Source organism: Chenopodium quinoa, unplaced genomic scaffold (assembly GCF_001683475.1).
Source record: "Chenopodium quinoa cultivar QQ74 unplaced genomic scaffold, ASM168347v1, whole genome shotgun sequence".
Classification (NCBI taxonomy): domain Eukaryota; kingdom Viridiplantae; phylum Streptophyta; class Magnoliopsida; order Caryophyllales; family Amaranthaceae; genus Chenopodium; species Chenopodium quinoa.
Genome location: NW_018742730.1, coordinates 308,299 through 326,328, shown reverse-complemented (window position 1 = coordinate 326,328; position 18,030 = coordinate 308,299). Strand labels below are relative to the sequence as shown.

Here is an 18,030-nt window from a genome sequence, read left to right as displayed (position 1 = left end):
AGACTCAACTTGAGACTTATTTGAGATTTTTGAAGAAAAATGGGAAAAGTCTTAAGCAAATGTCTTAAGATTCAACATTTCCTACTTTGAGATTTAATTTCTCAAAGTAACTAAATACCAAATGCTTACATAGTTACACTTTTCCATTTCTTGTCATTCAACATTTCCTACTTTGAGATTTAATTTCTCCTTGCAATCACCAGTTTCATTTTAGCATAGATTTTGCACAACACTTTTAGAGATATTTTTGTGTCAATTTTATTAGGTGAATTTAGATGATGTATAAAATGCTTAATTTTTTTTTTTTGAAAATAAAATGCTTAATCTAATATATATATAAGGAAAAATTAGAAATAATAATCCCAACTTTCATCGATTTTGGTAGAATAATCCCAACTTTGGATTATTCTGGAATAATCCGAATTTTGGTGGTCTTTTTTTTTTCTTCTATTCCTATCGGTCAACAAAAGTCAATGACCGATTATATCAGGTCACTTGACACGTGTTAAGTCCTGATTGGTCCCAAAAAAATTTATAAATTTTTTTTTTTTGAAAAAAAGGAAAAAAAGCCCTAAAATCAGCAAACTATCTCTCAACCTCCACTTCACCAACTGACCCACCCTAACCTCCACGCCCTAGCTACCAACCTTCCGCCCCTCCTTTGCCGGCCCGCCACGCTTCCTCCACTCCCTGGCGTCGCCGTTTTCCTCTCTCCTCAAAACACCCTCCCATTCCACCATGAAACCACCAACGAAACCCCTCCACACTGCCAAAAACCCCAAATCTTTCCTCCCATCACCTCGAAATCCTAGCGGCTAGGGTTTTCAATGGTGGGGGGGTTTTCGATGGTGGGGAAGGTGGTTTTAAGGGATTTTCGAGAGGAGGGAGAGGTTTCAAGGGAGGATGGTGGTTTTCGATTGAGAATTGTTGTCTGAAATAAAGAGGGACGGTGGGGGGTTCGCAGCACTGACGTGGGGAGGAGGAAATCGACACAATGGGAAGGGAGTTTGGCGGTGGTCGAAATTAGGTTGTTAGGCGGTTTTTGGGGGTCGACTTGTTGTTTTCGCGGTTTGGCCGGTGGTCGAGATTAGGGGGTTTAGGCGGTGGCGGTGGTTGGAATTATTAGGTGGCAATTCACGTGTGACACGTGTCACATTAAAAAAAATTATAAAACAAAATTAACCCATTCAACCGGTCACCGATTATTGGGATTGAAGAAAAAGAACTACCCCCAAAATTCAGATTATTCTAGAATAATCCAAAGTTAGGATTATTCAACCAAAATTGATGAAAGTTGGGATTATTATTTCTAATTTTTCCTTATAAGGAAAAATTAGAAACAATAAAGTAGGCATTTTTGTCCCAAAAAAAAGTAAGTAGCTTTCGAGAGCATCTGGAGTGCCACATAAGCAAAGTCATTATTTCGACCAATGAAAAAATTGATTACAATTTATTTTAGAATTAAAAAATTCAATTGCCATATAAGAAACATTAATCTAGTATTCTCTAAAAAAGGCACGAAAGAAAAACCAAATATATTGATCAAACTCAACTTTACAAACTGTTAGAGATGCATCCACATCTGATTGACGAGGAACCAATTGAGCTGAGCAAAAAATACTTTCTCAAAAGATAAAATTCCTCTATGGGTGAAAGAATATTGTAATGTTATAAGTATCTATTGAGTATACACCTCTGTCAATACATTTAAATTCAAGTAAGTTGAACCTTGGACTCTGCATGACTTCTGAACCTTCCCAAAATTCTACAGGTTCAAATCTATGAAGACATCCTTTTCAGAAAATTGATAAACCGCTTTTGTAAGCACAAAAGGCTTGTTTAAGAGCTCCAGCCCCCTTGATTCAATCTTGATGATATACAAAAATCTCACTATTCCTACAAATTCAAACCATGTAAGTCATACCTACTTGCATTAGATGAGAATGAGGCATGCACACTCAAGTTTGCAGTTCCTCTGTGGTTGTTCTTCCGTAAGAAGGCGTAAAAGTAATTTACATTTTACAACAAATTTTTTGACAAACCAAGAAACTTTTCTTGCCCTAATATCACATGACCTAGCACATAAACAACCCCGGATTCCTTAGCCTGATGAATGAAGGACAGCTCACAGCTCCCTCTCAAGACTTTGTTCTAGATCAGATGTGTCTGATGGAGTGTCTGGCTTCATCCCTCCAGAATTGCTTGACTCTAAAATGTGCAAATTTGTGTCATTGAAATCTGTTAGAAGAGGGCCAAGTGAAAAGGCACTTCCATTTTGGGCAACAAGGAAATTTGAAAAAGATTCTTCCTCGTAATCTGTATAGTCATCGCCATCACCATCACTTTCTAGAGATCGTTCTTGCGCTTCTCGGCGAATAAATTTCTTAAGGTTGTCAATAAGTAACTTCTTGATGAGTCTCTTTGAGAACATCTTTTACCTGTCCATTATCAAACCATTTCGACTCAAACTCCAAGGACGTAGCAGCATCTGACCATACTTTTATAAATGAAAATGCAAGAGAACATATATATCTTCATGAATATGCAAGAAGCATATGTTCAACTAAAAAAAACCTGATCGGGCAATGCAACGAAACATTTGAGCACACACGTCTGAAGAGGAATCTTTCATTTTGTGGCACCATCAACACTGGGACATACTTGATGCAGACAAAAATAATCATGGAGTGAATAGCAGGAAGTGTTGGTTATACGGACCCACATGACAGCTAGGCATTAGTATTTTTATTTCTGTTGTAACAGAATTCAGTTATTGGGAATGCTGAGTCAGCTCCCATTTTGTATTATTACATGTTAGTTGGTAGTTGAGTTATAAATAGGCCTCACCTGTAATATTCCCAATTATTCAGAAATAGAAACACATTTTTCTTCATATTTTCTCTTCGCATATTTTCTCTCTTTTGCTGCCAGCCTGCAATTAACATGGTATCAGAGCAGATTTCAGCTCGTTTTTCCGCAATTTTTTGTTGATTTTCTTGCGTTTGATGTTCTTGCGCTGTTCTTCTGCAACTTCTCGATCTTCTTGTTGATAATCCGAGGTTCGTTTTCTGGATTATGGCTGAGTTTATGGACTTCGAGGGTATGATTTTGTTCGCTAATTTTTCGTCGCAAATTGTTGATTGTTGAGTTGCGTTTTGTGTTCTAATTGTGAATGTTGCTGTGAATTGATGAGTTTTGTGCTTGATTTCTGGAATTGATCCTTGATTGTTTGATTTGCTGATTTTTCCGAGTGATAATTTTGAGGTTTTTTGGATTTTGTTGAGGATTTCTTGTTTGAAGAAGAGTTTATTGATCTTCTTGAGGATTTGATTGATCTCGTTTTTGGTGAGGTCATTTTTCTGAGAATTGTTGATTTGTTCCTGTTATTGCTTGAGTTCTTGAATCAATCATGTCTGAAAACACACATCCTAATGTTGATCCTACTGCTGTTCCTGGAAGTGTTTTTTATATTCATCCATCTGATGCTTCAAATAAATATCTGGTTTATGATGTATTTGATGGTAATGGATTTGGAAATTGGAAGAGGTCAATTCTTTTGAGTCTGTCCTCTAGAAATAAGCTTGGTTTCATTGATGGAAGTGTTAGTCAACCTCTACCTACTGATCCAGATTTTAAGGCGTGGTGTAGATGTAATGATTTAGTTCTTGGTTGGCTGTTGTTTGCTTTGGAGAAGAGTATTGCTAAGAGTGTTTGGTATTGCAAGACTGCTAAAGATCTTTGGGAGGATCTTGAGGATCGTTTTGGTCAAACTTTTGCTACTCAAGAGTACAGTTTAGTTCAACAGTTATCTGAATTACATCAAGGTCCTAATGAGTCTATCTGAGTGTTTTTCACTAAAATCAAATTCTGTGGGATGAAATGGATAGTAATGAACCTTTACCAATTTGCTCTTGTGCTAATTGCACATGTCTGATTACTAAGAAGATGCTTAAGATTTAACAAGATCATAGACTTATGATGTTCTTGATGAAGTTAAATGAGAAGTATGCTATGGTTAGGACAAACATACTGATGATGCAACCATTACCTACTATAAACATTGCTTATAGACTGTGCATGCAAGAGGAGAAGCATAAAGAAATGAGAGTAGGGTTTGAGTTTGATCAGTCTCAACAGAATGTTCCTTCTAATGTTGAAGTCATGACTCCTCAGATGGCTATGGAACAGTGCAACAAAATCATGAATATGCTTGCTAAGCAACAACAAATGCAAGATAACTCAGACAAAGGAGAATGTTCCAGAGATGGTGGCAATGCGTTTTTTGCAGGTAAATTCTGCCTCATGTCTTTACTTCCAGCATTTTGGGTTATAGACAATGGTGCAACTGACCATATCTGTCATAACTTAGATGTTTTTGACACTTTTAGAGAGGTGATTGATCTAGATAACACAATCACTATCCCTGATGGGAGTACTGTTGCAGTTACACATGTTGGAGAAGTTAGATTATCTGATAAAATTGTCTTGAAGAATGTCCTTTATGTTCCTGATTTTCAGTTTAATCTGATATCAGTTCATAAACTTTGTGAAGACTTAAATTGTTCTGTGTCCTTTTCTCATGACTCTTGTGTCATTCAGGGACTTCACATGACCCAACAGTTGCATCTTGGTGATCTAAGACATGGTTTGTATTGCTTAGAGGTAGCAAAGCACAAGGAAGCTTCAAGTTAAAATTCTTTTAGTGTCAATAAGCAAGTGACATCTATGTCCTGCACTGCTACTGCAGCTTTGTCTAAGGTGGATGAGGCCAAATTGTGGAATTTAAGATTAGGACATATTCCCATAGATAAGTTGAAGGTTATTAGGAATAATGTTGATGTAAAATCACTTGACAATTGTATTTTTCAAGTGTGTCTTGCTGCTAGGCAGCCTAGGTTACCATTTTCTGTCAATCATTCTAAGTCTTTGTTTCCTTTTCAGCTTGTGCATTTAGACATATGGGGACCTTTGTCTACTCCTAATCATAATGGTTGTAAAATGTTCCTTACAATAGTGGATGATTTTACTTGGATTCATTTACTGAAGTTTAAGTCTAATGTTGTTAGTGTTATACACAACTTTGTTGCTTCTGTTGAGACACAATTTAAAACTTCTGTCATGACTGTTAGGAGTGATAATGCAAGAGAGCTAACAGAGGGGGATTTGTTACAATTTTATAACTCTAAAGTCATTCTTGTACAAAAGAGTTGTGTAGATACACCCTAACAAAATGGGGTGGTGGAGAGGAAGCATAAGCACATTTTAGAGGTCGCTAGGAGTTTGTATTTTCAATCCAATATTCCTATTCATTATTGGGGAGAGTGTGTCTTGTGTGCAGTTCACATCATTAATAGAACACCCCTTAAGGTTCTAGATTTTGTTTCTCCTTATGAGAAGTTATTTGGGCATCCTCCTGTTATTGATGACTTGAAGGTTTTTGGTTGTTTATGTTTTGTTTCTACATTGAAACAAAACATAAGCAAATTTGATTCTAGGGAAGATCCTTCTGTTTTTATTGGGTATTCACCAAAGCAGAAAGGTTACAAAGTTCTAAATTTGAAAACACACAAAATCTCAGTCACCAGAGATGTCATCTTCCATGAAAAAATATTTCCTTTCCATCATTCCATACCTTCTGATCCACATTCTTACTCATCAACTTCTTTTTCAATGTTCCTTCTTCTACTCCTCTGGATGACATTTATTTTTATGATTTTCCTGACATTTTCACACCAGAAAACATTATTCCTTCTCATTACAATCATACTTCTTCCCCTCCTTCATCTCCATCTCCATCTTCTCCTCATCCTTCTTCTCATTCTTCTCCTTCTCCAACTACTTCTGTTTCTTCTCATTCCAATATTCCTGATTCTGGTTCTCATACTCCTATTGTTACTAGAGTGTCAGAAAGACCAGTGAGAATTCCTAAGAAATTCTCAGACTTTTATCTTACTCTTCCAAATACCAAAGCTATTGCTCACAAGTCTGCTAATGTCAGCAAACATTGGTGCAATCTTGTTCACTATGGTAATTTGCCTGCAAGACAGAAAGCCTTTATTGCTTCCTTCTCTGATATTCAAGAGCCAACTTCTTACAAAGAATCTTCTCAGAACCTTCATTGGGTTGCTGCCATGGACAGAGAACTGCAGGCTCTAAAGGTAAATAACACTTGGGAACTGGTTCCACTTCCACCTGGTAAAAAGCCTATAGGCTATAAGTGGGTTTATAAGATTAAGAGGAATGCTCATGGCTCAATAGAAAGGTACAAGGCTCGTTTGGTTGCAAAAGGGGTATTCACAAAAATATGGGATAGATTACTCAGAAACTTTCTCTCCAGTGGTAAAAATGGAAACCATAAGGTGTATCCTGGTTCTGGCAGCTTGTATGGGTTGGAATATCTCTCAACTTGATGTGAACAACGCTTTTCTACATGGTGATTTAGATGAGGAAGTTTTTATGACAGCACCAGCAGGCTTGCACAATCCAAACAAGTTGGTTTGTAGACTAAAAAAATCTCTCTATGGCTTGAAGCAAGCTTCTAGGCAATGGTTTGCCAAATTGACCACAGAGCTTCTTTCTCAGGGTTTCAACCAGAGCAAAAATGATTACTCCCTCTTCATAAAGAAAGGACATGGACATATCACTCTAGTTACAGTGTATGTTGATGATATGATTCTAACTGGCACAGAAAATGCTAGTATCCTTTCTCTCAAGCAGCATTTGGATCTTAAGTTTGGGATCAAGGATCTTGGCAGGTTGAGCTATTTTCTTGGCTTGGAGGTTGGTTATACATCTGATGGCATCACATTGTGTCAGTATAAGTTCACCAAAGAGCTCTTACAGTCTGCAAGACTTCCTGATTTGAAGCCTGTTGTAACTCCTTTGCCAATGCATTTAAAACTGACTGCTACAGATGGTGCTTTGTTTAGGGATCTTGAGCTCTATAGATCTTTGGTAGGGAAGTTGATTTTTTTATCCCATACTAGGCTTGACATATCCTACACTGTTCAAGTTCTAAGTCAGTACATGCAGGCCCCCAGAGATCCTCATTTTCAAGCCTTGGTTCACACTCTCAGATATATTGCTGGTACAGCTGGGCAGGGGATATTGTTACAAGGAACTGATCACATTACCCTTCAAGCCTATTCTGATAGTGATTGGGATTCTTGTTTGGATTCTAGAAGGTCTGTATCAGGTTATATTCTGATGTTAGGAAAATCTCCTATTAGCTGGAAGAGTAAAAAGCAAAGCACAGTTTCAAAGTCAAGTTCAGAAGCTGAATATAGAGCAATGGCCTCTACCTCTTCAGAGGTTGCTTGGATGGTTCGCTTACTAGAGGAATTGGGTGTTTCAGGTCTCAAACCTGTTACCTTGAGTTGTGATAACCAGAGTGCTCTTCATTTGGCCAAGAATCCAGTTCTACATGCCAGGACTAAACATATAGAAATAGACTGTCACTTCACTCGTGACAAGGTTCTTGAAGGTTTGTTGGAGCTCACATATTTGCCTACTACAGAGCAGTTGGCTGATTTACTGACTAAGATCTTGCCTTCTCACCAGTTCAATTATCTACTTTCCAAGCTTGGAATGGTTTCACCCCTTCCTAGCTTGCGGGGGGGGGGGGGGGGTGTTGGTTATACGGACCCACATGACAGCTAGGCATTAGTATTTTTATTTCTGTTGTAACAGAATTCAGTTATTGGGAATGCTGAGTCAGCTCCCATTTTGTATTGTTACATGTTAGTTGGTAGTTGAGTTATAAATAGGCCTCACCTGTAATATTCCCAATTATTCAGAAATAGAAACACATTTTTCCTCATATTTTCTCTTCGCATATTTTCTCTCTTTTGCTGCCATTAACAGGAAGGGTGGTTATAAAATGATCAAATATGGCTGGGATTCCTCTTACAAGCTCATTGTAAAACCAAACCTATACCCAGAGCTCTAATGGTCCCAAGATTAGGGCCCAGCTGTCGGAGACGATCCATAGACATCTTTTGCTTGACTTCAGTCTCATATTTAGTTTACTCCCATAGTTCCATACACACATCATAAGAAACAAAACTACAGCAAATAGCAGTATGATCCAACTTCCATCACCCACAAACCATAAAACTGAGGAGAAGAAAGTTAATTCTATCCCCATGAAGACAACAAGAAAGGCCACAACGGTAACGATATTTATCTGCCAAATTAGAAGCATAACAAGGGTTACCAAAATTGTTGTCATCATCATAACTGCCAGCTCAACAATGCCTACCTTTAAAATAAAAATAAAAAATAATAATAAAAAGAATAATAAAAAAAAACACTATTAGAATATAATTTTAACATAATGAGTTATATGTCCAAATCATCTTCCTAAATGTATGAGTACTTTTAGAAGCTCTAAGTCCGTTAGCTCGCGGACAAACCCAAGCCGTTTACTAGGGCGGGTATGAATAAATTGTCAATCCCTCATAAAAGGGGCTTGATTTTGCTATATTAAACCCGTTGGAAAATATATGAAATATATGCCCAGTCCGTTTCCCGCCCAAGCTTGCAAAATTATCATCTCTACTTCATTTGACCCATTTTTTTTTTCTCTGTTTACCTAGTCTCCAACACTTCTTTTTATGAATAGAGGTTGTTTGCAACTCTAACGCACCCATACATCGAGGAAGAGGATTTAGACATATAAATCATGGTTTTAAAATTTGTGGTTAAACAAATAAGATGGCTGCTATGTGTTGAGTATTTATGTAAAAAGAGTGAAAACAAAAACTAACGATTAGCTTTCTAAATTTCAAAATAGTCATTTCATTATTTGGTGATTTAAATTTCATTTAACAAAGTTAGGGAATTTGGTGAATTATTTAACAAAGTTAGGGCATTTGGTGAATTAAATTTTATATCTAACGGACCTTTAATGTTAGGGGCATTTTGAGGTCACAGTATGAATAATAACAAACGTCAGTGGTATTTGGTGAATTTTTGAAAAACTTGAGGGTATTTGGTGAATTTTGAAAAACTTGAGGGTATTTGGTGAATTTTCCGAAAGGTCAAGGGCATTTGGTGAAATAAAAACAGTTTTTTTTTTTATTTATTCTTATTAAATATAGTTAATGTATGGCATGCGTTTTTTTGTTTTCTACAAATTATTTTCTTCAACTAAGGGACTGTTCATATTTACTTATTTATAGTTCAGTTCAGTTCAGTTTAGTTCTTAATTTTTTTTTAGATGTTTTAACATATTACAACAACGACAATAATAATAATAATAATAATAATAATAATAATAATAATAATAATAATAATAATAATAATAATAATAATAATAATAATGATAAAAACAACAACAACAACAACAACAATAATAATAATAATAATAATAATAATAATTATTATTATTATTATTATTATTATTATTATTATTATTATTATTATTATTATTTTAATTATATTCGTCATTCAAAATGGTCACATTTTTTTTATAGTTGAACTCATTGACAAAATGAGAGTACTACGCAACAGTTACTAGCTTTCATAATCGGTTAGTTCTTCGTCTTCTTCTTCTCCATTAAGTTGCTCCATTACCTCGGCATTCCTTTTAATAAACTCCCATATCTGATCAATTATTTGGTTTCGTACAATATCCATAGCTGCTTTTCTGTTATCATCGTACATTGTATGATCTTCTATTGGTCCCATGGCTTCAACTTGGTGCATGAATGGAATCCCTAGTTCATGTAAATGAACAAAATTGTGTAGAGTACAACAAGCAACGATTATTTGAAACTGATAGCAAAAGTCCATTTGCGGCATCGAATTAGGTTGTAAAACCTTCCACCTATTTTTCTGAACCGCAAAAATTCTCTCAATTACATTTCGACAAGAACAGTGTAGGTAATTGAATTGCTCAATCTTTCCTCGTGGAGGACATGTTCTCTTGAAATTAGGCAAATGATACCTCACATCAGATCCTCCATGTGCACTCAAGTACCCGAGTGTATTAGGATACGCTGAATGGACCACATATATTAGGATGCCACATATATTTTTATGCATTTTAATTTTTCCAATTAGTTCAGTTCAGTTCAGCTCCAATTAGTTTAGTTCAGTTCAGCTTTGTTCAGTGAATATGAACAGACCCTAAATCTATCTAATATATAATTGCAGAGTGAGTTAATGAGGTTTTCTCCGAAACTTCAATCCTCAATTCTCATGCACTCTTTTTTTTTGGCACCATCCTCCAAATAACTTCCACCTTTTTAAAAACAAAGAATAAAAAAAATAACTTCAACTATTACTATTATATTTATTTTTCCTAATAAAACATGTACTATCCATTTTACTCACTATTACAAAAATAAAATAAAATAAATAAACAAAAAACAAAAAATTACCTATTATACTATATCAAACAATAATTTGGTTTTTAAAAACCCTAAAAGTACAAGGAATTTATATTGTTATTGCACATTTTTTCCTAACTTTTCCGCATAAGACTTGAAAATTAATCTTAAGATTATATGTAGACCATTTAAAATAAACAACACAACCACCATAAAGATCCACTATTTTCCGTTAAATTAACAATTATTTTTCTTTTATATTTTTATAAATCACACCTTTTTATTAATTCAATAGTAATCAAAATTAAAGCAGCACGATTTCCGTCAGGCTGGCCACACTGTGTGGTCAACTGACACACTATACTTTAACTATGTAATCCCAGTCGGAGTAACTTCTGACCAAGTAAGCTCTGTCCAACCGAGTAACCCTTAACTAAATAACTCTAGACTGGCCGAATATCCCCTAACTGATTAAAAACTGATTGACCGATCGAGTAACCCCTAATTGACCAAATAACCTTTGATCAGGTAACCTCTAACTAGGGCTGGCTATCCCTGACCCGACTCAATAACCCGAACGAACCCAACCCGAAGTTACTGAGAGAAATTCGAACTCGACCCGACCGAAACCCGAATAACCTGAATTCGACCTGATTTGACCAAAATTTCATATTTCGTAATAATATTTAGTTTTACAGTATTTTTGATTGTTTTTAAGTATAACCCGAAATCGACCCGAAATCTGACCCGAACCTGACCCACTGACCCGAATTGCCACCCCTACTCCTAACAGACCAAATAACACCTGGTCAAGTATCCCCTAACAGAGTAACCCCTGACCAACCGACGAGTAACCCCGATCAAGTGACCCCTTATAAAGTAACCCTTGACCAACTGAGTAACTCCAAAACAAATAACCTAGCCACAAAGTGTGACCAGCCACACTTTGTGAAACAAAAAATTTACATATCATTTTTACTACCCATCCCAATAATTTTGTTTTTTTTTTTTATTTTTTATTTTATTTTTGTATATTTTTCAAGGAATTCATATTATATAATTACTACTAGGGGTGAACATGGTCTGGTTTGGTGCGGTTTGAGTATAAACCAAACCAAACCGCAAAATACGGTTTATTTGGTCAATTTTTCAAACCAAACCAAACCATATTAATATTGAAACCAAACCAAACCAAACCGTAATAATGCGGTTTGGTGCGGTTTGGTTTGCGGTTTATGATGAGACGAAATTTTTTCCTAAAAATTGTCAAATATTAATAAATTTATAATAAAGGTTAAATAATTAGCCCAAACAGATTAAATTATACTACAAAGTTTTAATAAAAATAACAACCAACTAATCAAGTGCTAACACAAATACACAATAATACATAATAAAAATAATACATAATAAATTAACAGTGGAAAAAAACATAATACATTTGTCCAAAAAAAAAAATTTATACTACATTATAGTTTTTAATAATTGGCAGCAACTTGACAACATCAGGGTCTACATTATTCGATATCAATGATTGCCGGAGCTAAACTGATCTTGGAGTATAGTAGTATACAGAATTACTGACCGTCTTCTAATGATTTTTCATGTTTTTTATTATTTTTTTTTCTTTTTAAAAATATATAATAACTATTTTAATTTTTAAAAATATTATATAAATATAAAAATGCGGTTTATTGGTTTACGGTTTGGTTTGGTTTGGTTTATAATTTTTGAAAAACCAAACCAAACCGCAAACTGTATTTTCCAAGAAATCGAAACCAAACCGTATTTTTTCAAACCGTAAACCAAACCAAACCGCTAAAATGCGGTTTGGTCTGGTTTGGTTACGGTCTAGACCAAACTCTGTACAGCCCTAATTACTACTACGTAACATATTACTTTGTGTTGTTTTCCTTCACGTATATTATAATCCATGCATTAACACGGGTATGCACATTGAATGATATATCTAAAAAAAATGTTCAATAACTACCTTTTTGTTAATCCAATAATCATCAACAACAAAAAAATATAACTCCAATAACACTGACGGAATAACCCTTATAACAATAACGGGTTTACATGTGTAACACTTAATGGATAACCCCTATAAAACTAATAAAATAACTAAGCACACAGAATGGTCAGCCACATATAAAAGTTAGGTATCTTATAAAATTTAACTTCATGTATTTAATATATTATTTTTCCCGTGCATTGCACGGGTACACTCTAGTATAATATAAGTATTTAAGATTATTATAATACAAGAAAACTATAATTTGATGTAAAAAATATTTAATGTATAGACTCAAGGCATCACTCGAGCTAAACATTAGTGAGTGTGAAAAGTGAAAAGAAAAACGATAAAATTTTTTTGCAGGAATAAATCACACCAATTATCAATACATGTCGTCACTCTTGGTGTCTACTTTAGTACGGAGTGTATAGTTATAGATAGTTTAATGAGGCATGTGTGTGAATATTTGAGAGTCATAGCTTCTTGAATTAGGAGAGTCAAATAATTATAAATATTACTTGCGCCATTAGAATCGTATTAATAAATACTATCATAGAATAATTTTTTCTTTTTTTATTAAAAATTAAAGATATTGATATATAAAGTTAAGCGATAACAAACGTGATAAATGTAATAAGTTAAGTAAAAAAAACCATGAAAGCATGATTTTTTTTCAACAATATTTTTTTCTTATTGTAAAAAATCACATTCAAAATATTGATAATCATATCTTTAATAATCTTAAACAATTTCTAATTAAAAAAAAAAGGTTCAAACTTTAAAAAGTAGTTACTACTAAAAAAATAATGCTCTTCTTCAATTGAAATTTTTTCATCAACGATTGACAACCAAGTTTCTACTACCTTGATTATTTTGCTATTTGAAAATTCTACCACAGTGAAAGCCCGAATTGAACCTCCTGAAGTCGGATATTTCACTCTAGGAACAATGGCTGCATTTAGGTACATGGTGTCAGCGTCCATGGCTATCATCTTCCGCGAAGATCCACAAGCCAACTCTTTATGCATGTGTCCAAATACTACCAAAGGAATGTTATAATTGGTAGTCTCTTTCAATTGCAAGATTGCTTGAGCTAAATCTGTATTATAGCATAAAATAGTAATTATCAATTCAAGAAAATATTATAAATAAAATATATATGCAATAATATAATTTCGTTTATCTCTAGACAGAATAATACTTCCTCCGTTCTTTTATTATTGCAACTTGCCTTTTAAAGAAATTTCACAAAGATTGCACCATTTTCTCTTTAGGAAAAAAATTATTTGTGTTCACACTATAAATACCCAACATATCCTAGTTTTTTCACACTTACTTTTTAGTTTATCAATATGTCACATGGGCAATTATGTATTTTTACCTTTCTCTCTTTTACTTTTTTTCACTACCAAAATATTTGTACCCAACCTCTATGATGCAATAATAAAAAAACTGAGGAGGTATAAGTTTAGATAAAATAAATCCAAACTCATAGGAAATTAGATCAAAATTTTACTAGGATCTCCGTGATCTCCACCTTCAGGCTCCCAATCTATGCCGCATATGTCGTCATTTCTGGAACCATGACCTATCAAACAAAATTACAATATTCAAAATGGTTTTTTGGTTTTTTTTTTTTTTTTTTTTTTTTTTTTTTTTTTGGATCACAAAAATAATACTCGTAACATTTTAATTGTGTACATTATTCACTTACTAAATTTCAATTACATTTCGTGATTTATACTTAAAGAAAAAAATAGTCATATGAGATCTTGTTAAATTCGTCTCAATGTGTACTTATTAAAATCTGATTTTATAGTTTTTACATATGTATAACTAAAAATATACAAAAATTGAAATTTCGTACTCCGTATTTTACATTAGAAAAAATAGTCATATAAGAAAAGGAAGTATTTCGTACTCCGTATTTTACATTACAATTATCACTATTGACTTAAGAATTTTTTTATTTTTTTTTAAAAAAAAAAACCTATCCACAATTTATGACACTCACTTTGTTGGTTAATTTCATGCTATATTACAAAATTAATTTGATATATAAAAATGATAATAATTTAATGTGTCAATCTATTGATAGACATGAAAATTCTAATTTTATACTTGTATAGATTTTGAAACTCAAATTTTAACAAATGAGTGTTATTAAAGGTATTTAAATTTTAAAAATTATTAATAAACTTAAAGAGAAGTACTATTACTTGAATGACACAGAGAGACACTAGGAGTAGCTAAATATTCAAGGCCAAGTTTTAGAAGTCAGTAAATACCTTTTGGTTCGTTATGAAAGAGAATCAGAGAAGTATCATGGAATTCTCCTTTGGAGTCCGTAAAGCAACCTTATAAATTTGTTCGGCACTTTCTTCCATATTATGTACACCATACCTGAAAACACAACATATACCATCAATGAATAGCATGCAAAAGCCACATTGTAATTCATTTGACATGGATTATGCTACTACAATAACTGGTCATGCTACAACTAAAGGTCTGTTCTCTTCATTTTATTTCAACTCTAATCAGTTCAGTACATTATATAATTTCCTTCTCTTATAAACAATTCATTTCCTTTCATTTTAATTTAGCCCAATCAATTCAGTTCAGGTCCTAATTAAATATACAAGTATATAGTGTGGTACCTGGCAGTTAAAAGCTTTTTCCTGAATAACTGGTTGCCTCCACAAGAAAACGGTCTCCCACCTACAACACTAAGCTTTAGTGGAGGGAAGTCCAAGTGGTCATATTCGACATGCGCTTCACCGAGACATTCCAGTTGGACTTGAACTCCATCTTTCACCTTCTTGGAGAACTTACAAGTAGACCAGGAATCATGATTTCCAAGTATTGCTCCTTTGGGGAGGAGCACCTAGGCAATCAGGCTGATGTGCTTCATTTTGTCAATCAGTAGGTTTAGTGGGCCATTCCTTGTACCAGATATTAATATCATATTCATGTGTACGGTTATTATTAACTGATGGATTTTTGCCGTTATGGTGGGCCCCCCATCTAGCAAATAACGTCGTTAGGTTGATAAAGTAACGACAAATTGGGTTTTTTTCTTTATTGTTTAGCTGCATATTGTTCGCCATTGTCATCCCATTTCTAAGAGGATTTCATTCACTTCTCATGGCCGATCATCTTAGTTTTGGGTGATGAAATAGGGGATCTTCTCACTTCAAATGTTATCCCATTTCCCATCTCATTCAGATCTGAGGCGTTGAATTCAATTTCAGCGCATCAAAACCATCCTATCATACATAACAAGCAAATCAACCAAATGGAATTGTAACAATTTTTCACCACAACATTGCATTGCAAATGTAAAGTTGTACTTACAGTGATTCCACCTGGGTAGCTTATTTCGTCAGTCGATATGAAAGTGTTGCGATCCCAATTGCAATTTGAATGCGAAATTTAATTAACTTCCTCTAGTCTGCGAACCCAAATGCAATTTGAATGCGAAATTTAATTTACTTGCTCCAGTTTGCGAAACCAAATTTAATTTTGATTGGAATTTTATAATTTTGATATGTCGGAGAAGATGAAGATAGGTCAAAATGCAAATGGGGGAATTTCAGATTGGGAAAGTGAATTAACGGCAAGAACTCACATTACTGGTTTGACTAAGTTCACCGTTAGTCAACAATTTTCCGTACAAAACCACCGTTTGAGACCATCCCTGTATAATTACACATATACCCTAACCCGTGTCGAGTATTTACATAAAATGCCACCTGATGTGCATTACAAGTCGATCAGGCTGATCGTCTTGTATTTCCTCCTCCTTTGGGAAAGTTAAGCTTTGCGATACCCTTAACAAGCTCAACATTCTCATTGCCGAAGTCACCTGTGAGTGCTTTCGAGTCGTACTCCAATATCCAATCCTCATGGATGTCTCCAATGACAACAACCCAGAAAGTGGAAGACTTAGATGTTGATGATAAACATTGATTTTCGTGAGCAGATGGCTCAAACTGAGGCTTCATGGTTGGAAACAGCAGGACTTCCTGTATGCTTCGGGAATCTGTCACCAACATTGCTAGGTGATCAATACTCAAACCCCAATTAGCATAAGGAGGCAGCCCATGCTCAAGCGCCATAGAAGCCTCATCCAAAACCATTAGTTGTTCTGCAAATCGTCGGATGGGATCATTTAATTCAGTACAACCGTTGCAAAGCACGCGTTTGTTCACAAACAGCTTGAAATATTCACTCAATCCAAGCTTTGATCTATGGCACTCGGCCAAAGGACTTATCATTTCTGGATAATCCATGATGAAAGTTGGGTTTATACAAGTATCCTCCAAAGAATGTCCCACCAGTTTATCTAGCAAGCGTGCTGTAGTTTGTGGAGGTGGACATTTGAAATTATATTTCACACAAGCATCCATCAGATATCTATTTGCTTCCTCGCTAGCTAAATCATGTGGTATCGATATATGTGTCATTTCTCTAATTCTTCTATCACGTTAATCCTCCTGCAATTTAACAAGTCAAGGATTTAAATGTGTTTCATATCCAATGATTTGAATAAAAATTAATAGACTATAAAACATATTCCTAGATCTCAACCATCAGCTTAAGCTTTTGGTTGAGTTGGTCATTCTAAAAACAAACTATCAGTTTAATTTTTGGTTGAGCCCCAAGAATATGTTTTATACTCTATCAAAAATAAACAGTGATAGTGCACAAACCTGAATGGAGGGGTAAAATCAATCTCGACCAACTTCTTTTCTGGGTCATTTGAATGTCATGTATGCTTGAAGCTACCTGTCAATATAATACCTTCACCATCTCACTCAGCAATTTTTCAGTTAGCTCCATCATATCGTTGTAATCTGCATATGCCATATAGAATTTGCAAGTGATGAACTCAGGGTTATGTGTCTGGTCAATACCCTCATTGCTAAATTGCCTTACAATTTCATAGACACGATCTATTCCACCAACAACAAGCTGCTTTAGATAAAAGTCAGGCGTACTACGCATGAACAACTTCATATTTAGCTCATTATGATGGATCACAAATGAACTTGCACCACCAGGAACATGATTCATTATGGGTGTTTCAACCTCTAGGAAATCTAAACTGTTAAGAAACTTCCTTATATATGTGATAACCATTGAGCGGGTCTTGAACCCCCCTCTTGGTTTTTTCCTGGAAATCCAGTTTAACCAACAATATCAAAACGTTTCACAGAAGAATGGAACTTGGAATATTCAGCTTCTACTAATTTAGAAGTCCTAGTATCAGCGATAACATGGACTTTGGCATCACCACCATTCAAATGGTAGAAGACAAGCTTTGATGAAGATTGGCGCTTGCTCATTGTTATTTTAGATGGTATATTACAAGAGGGGGGGTGAATTGTAGTAAGTTCCTAGTGCCTAATTTTTGCGGAATATAAAACAGTTATAGTTAGGAACTTAAAGAGTGCAAAGCAGATTTTACGAGGAAACCTTCCAGGGCCTAACTAGAAGTAAAACCTCGGTCCTTTTCGGGACTTTCAAACAAACTCCACTATAATAGGCAATTCTTCCCAGTACAACCTATTATAACAGACCTTTCACAAGTTCCACCACGGACACTTGCCACTTGATAGGAACCTATCCTACCAGACCTAAGACACACTCAGGTTCCTTTTTCGACCCAAG

At 34.7% G+C, this 18,030-nt stretch overlaps 1 long non-coding RNA gene and 2 pseudogenes across 1 annotated transcript; all 3 read right to left on the bottom strand.

Moving 5' to 3' along the window:
* Positions 1 to 1,904: 1,904 nt before the first annotated feature.
* Positions 1,905 to 10,047, bottom strand: LOC110723435 (annotated as a pseudogene).
* A 3,001-nt stretch (positions 10,048 to 13,048) lies between these two features.
* LOC110723371 lies at positions 13,049 to 15,617 on the bottom strand. The gene is made up of 4 exons (XR_002511714.1): positions 15,015 to 15,617; positions 14,643 to 14,757; positions 13,871 to 13,942; positions 13,049 to 13,453 (listed from the first exon to the last, which is right to left on the bottom strand). It is a non-coding gene; the product is annotated as an uncharacterized LOC110723371 (long non-coding RNA).
* Positions 15,618 to 16,130: 513 nt separating this feature from the next.
* Positions 16,131 to 17,705, bottom strand: LOC110723434 (annotated as a pseudogene).
* Positions 17,706 to 18,030: the final 325 nt, after the last annotated feature.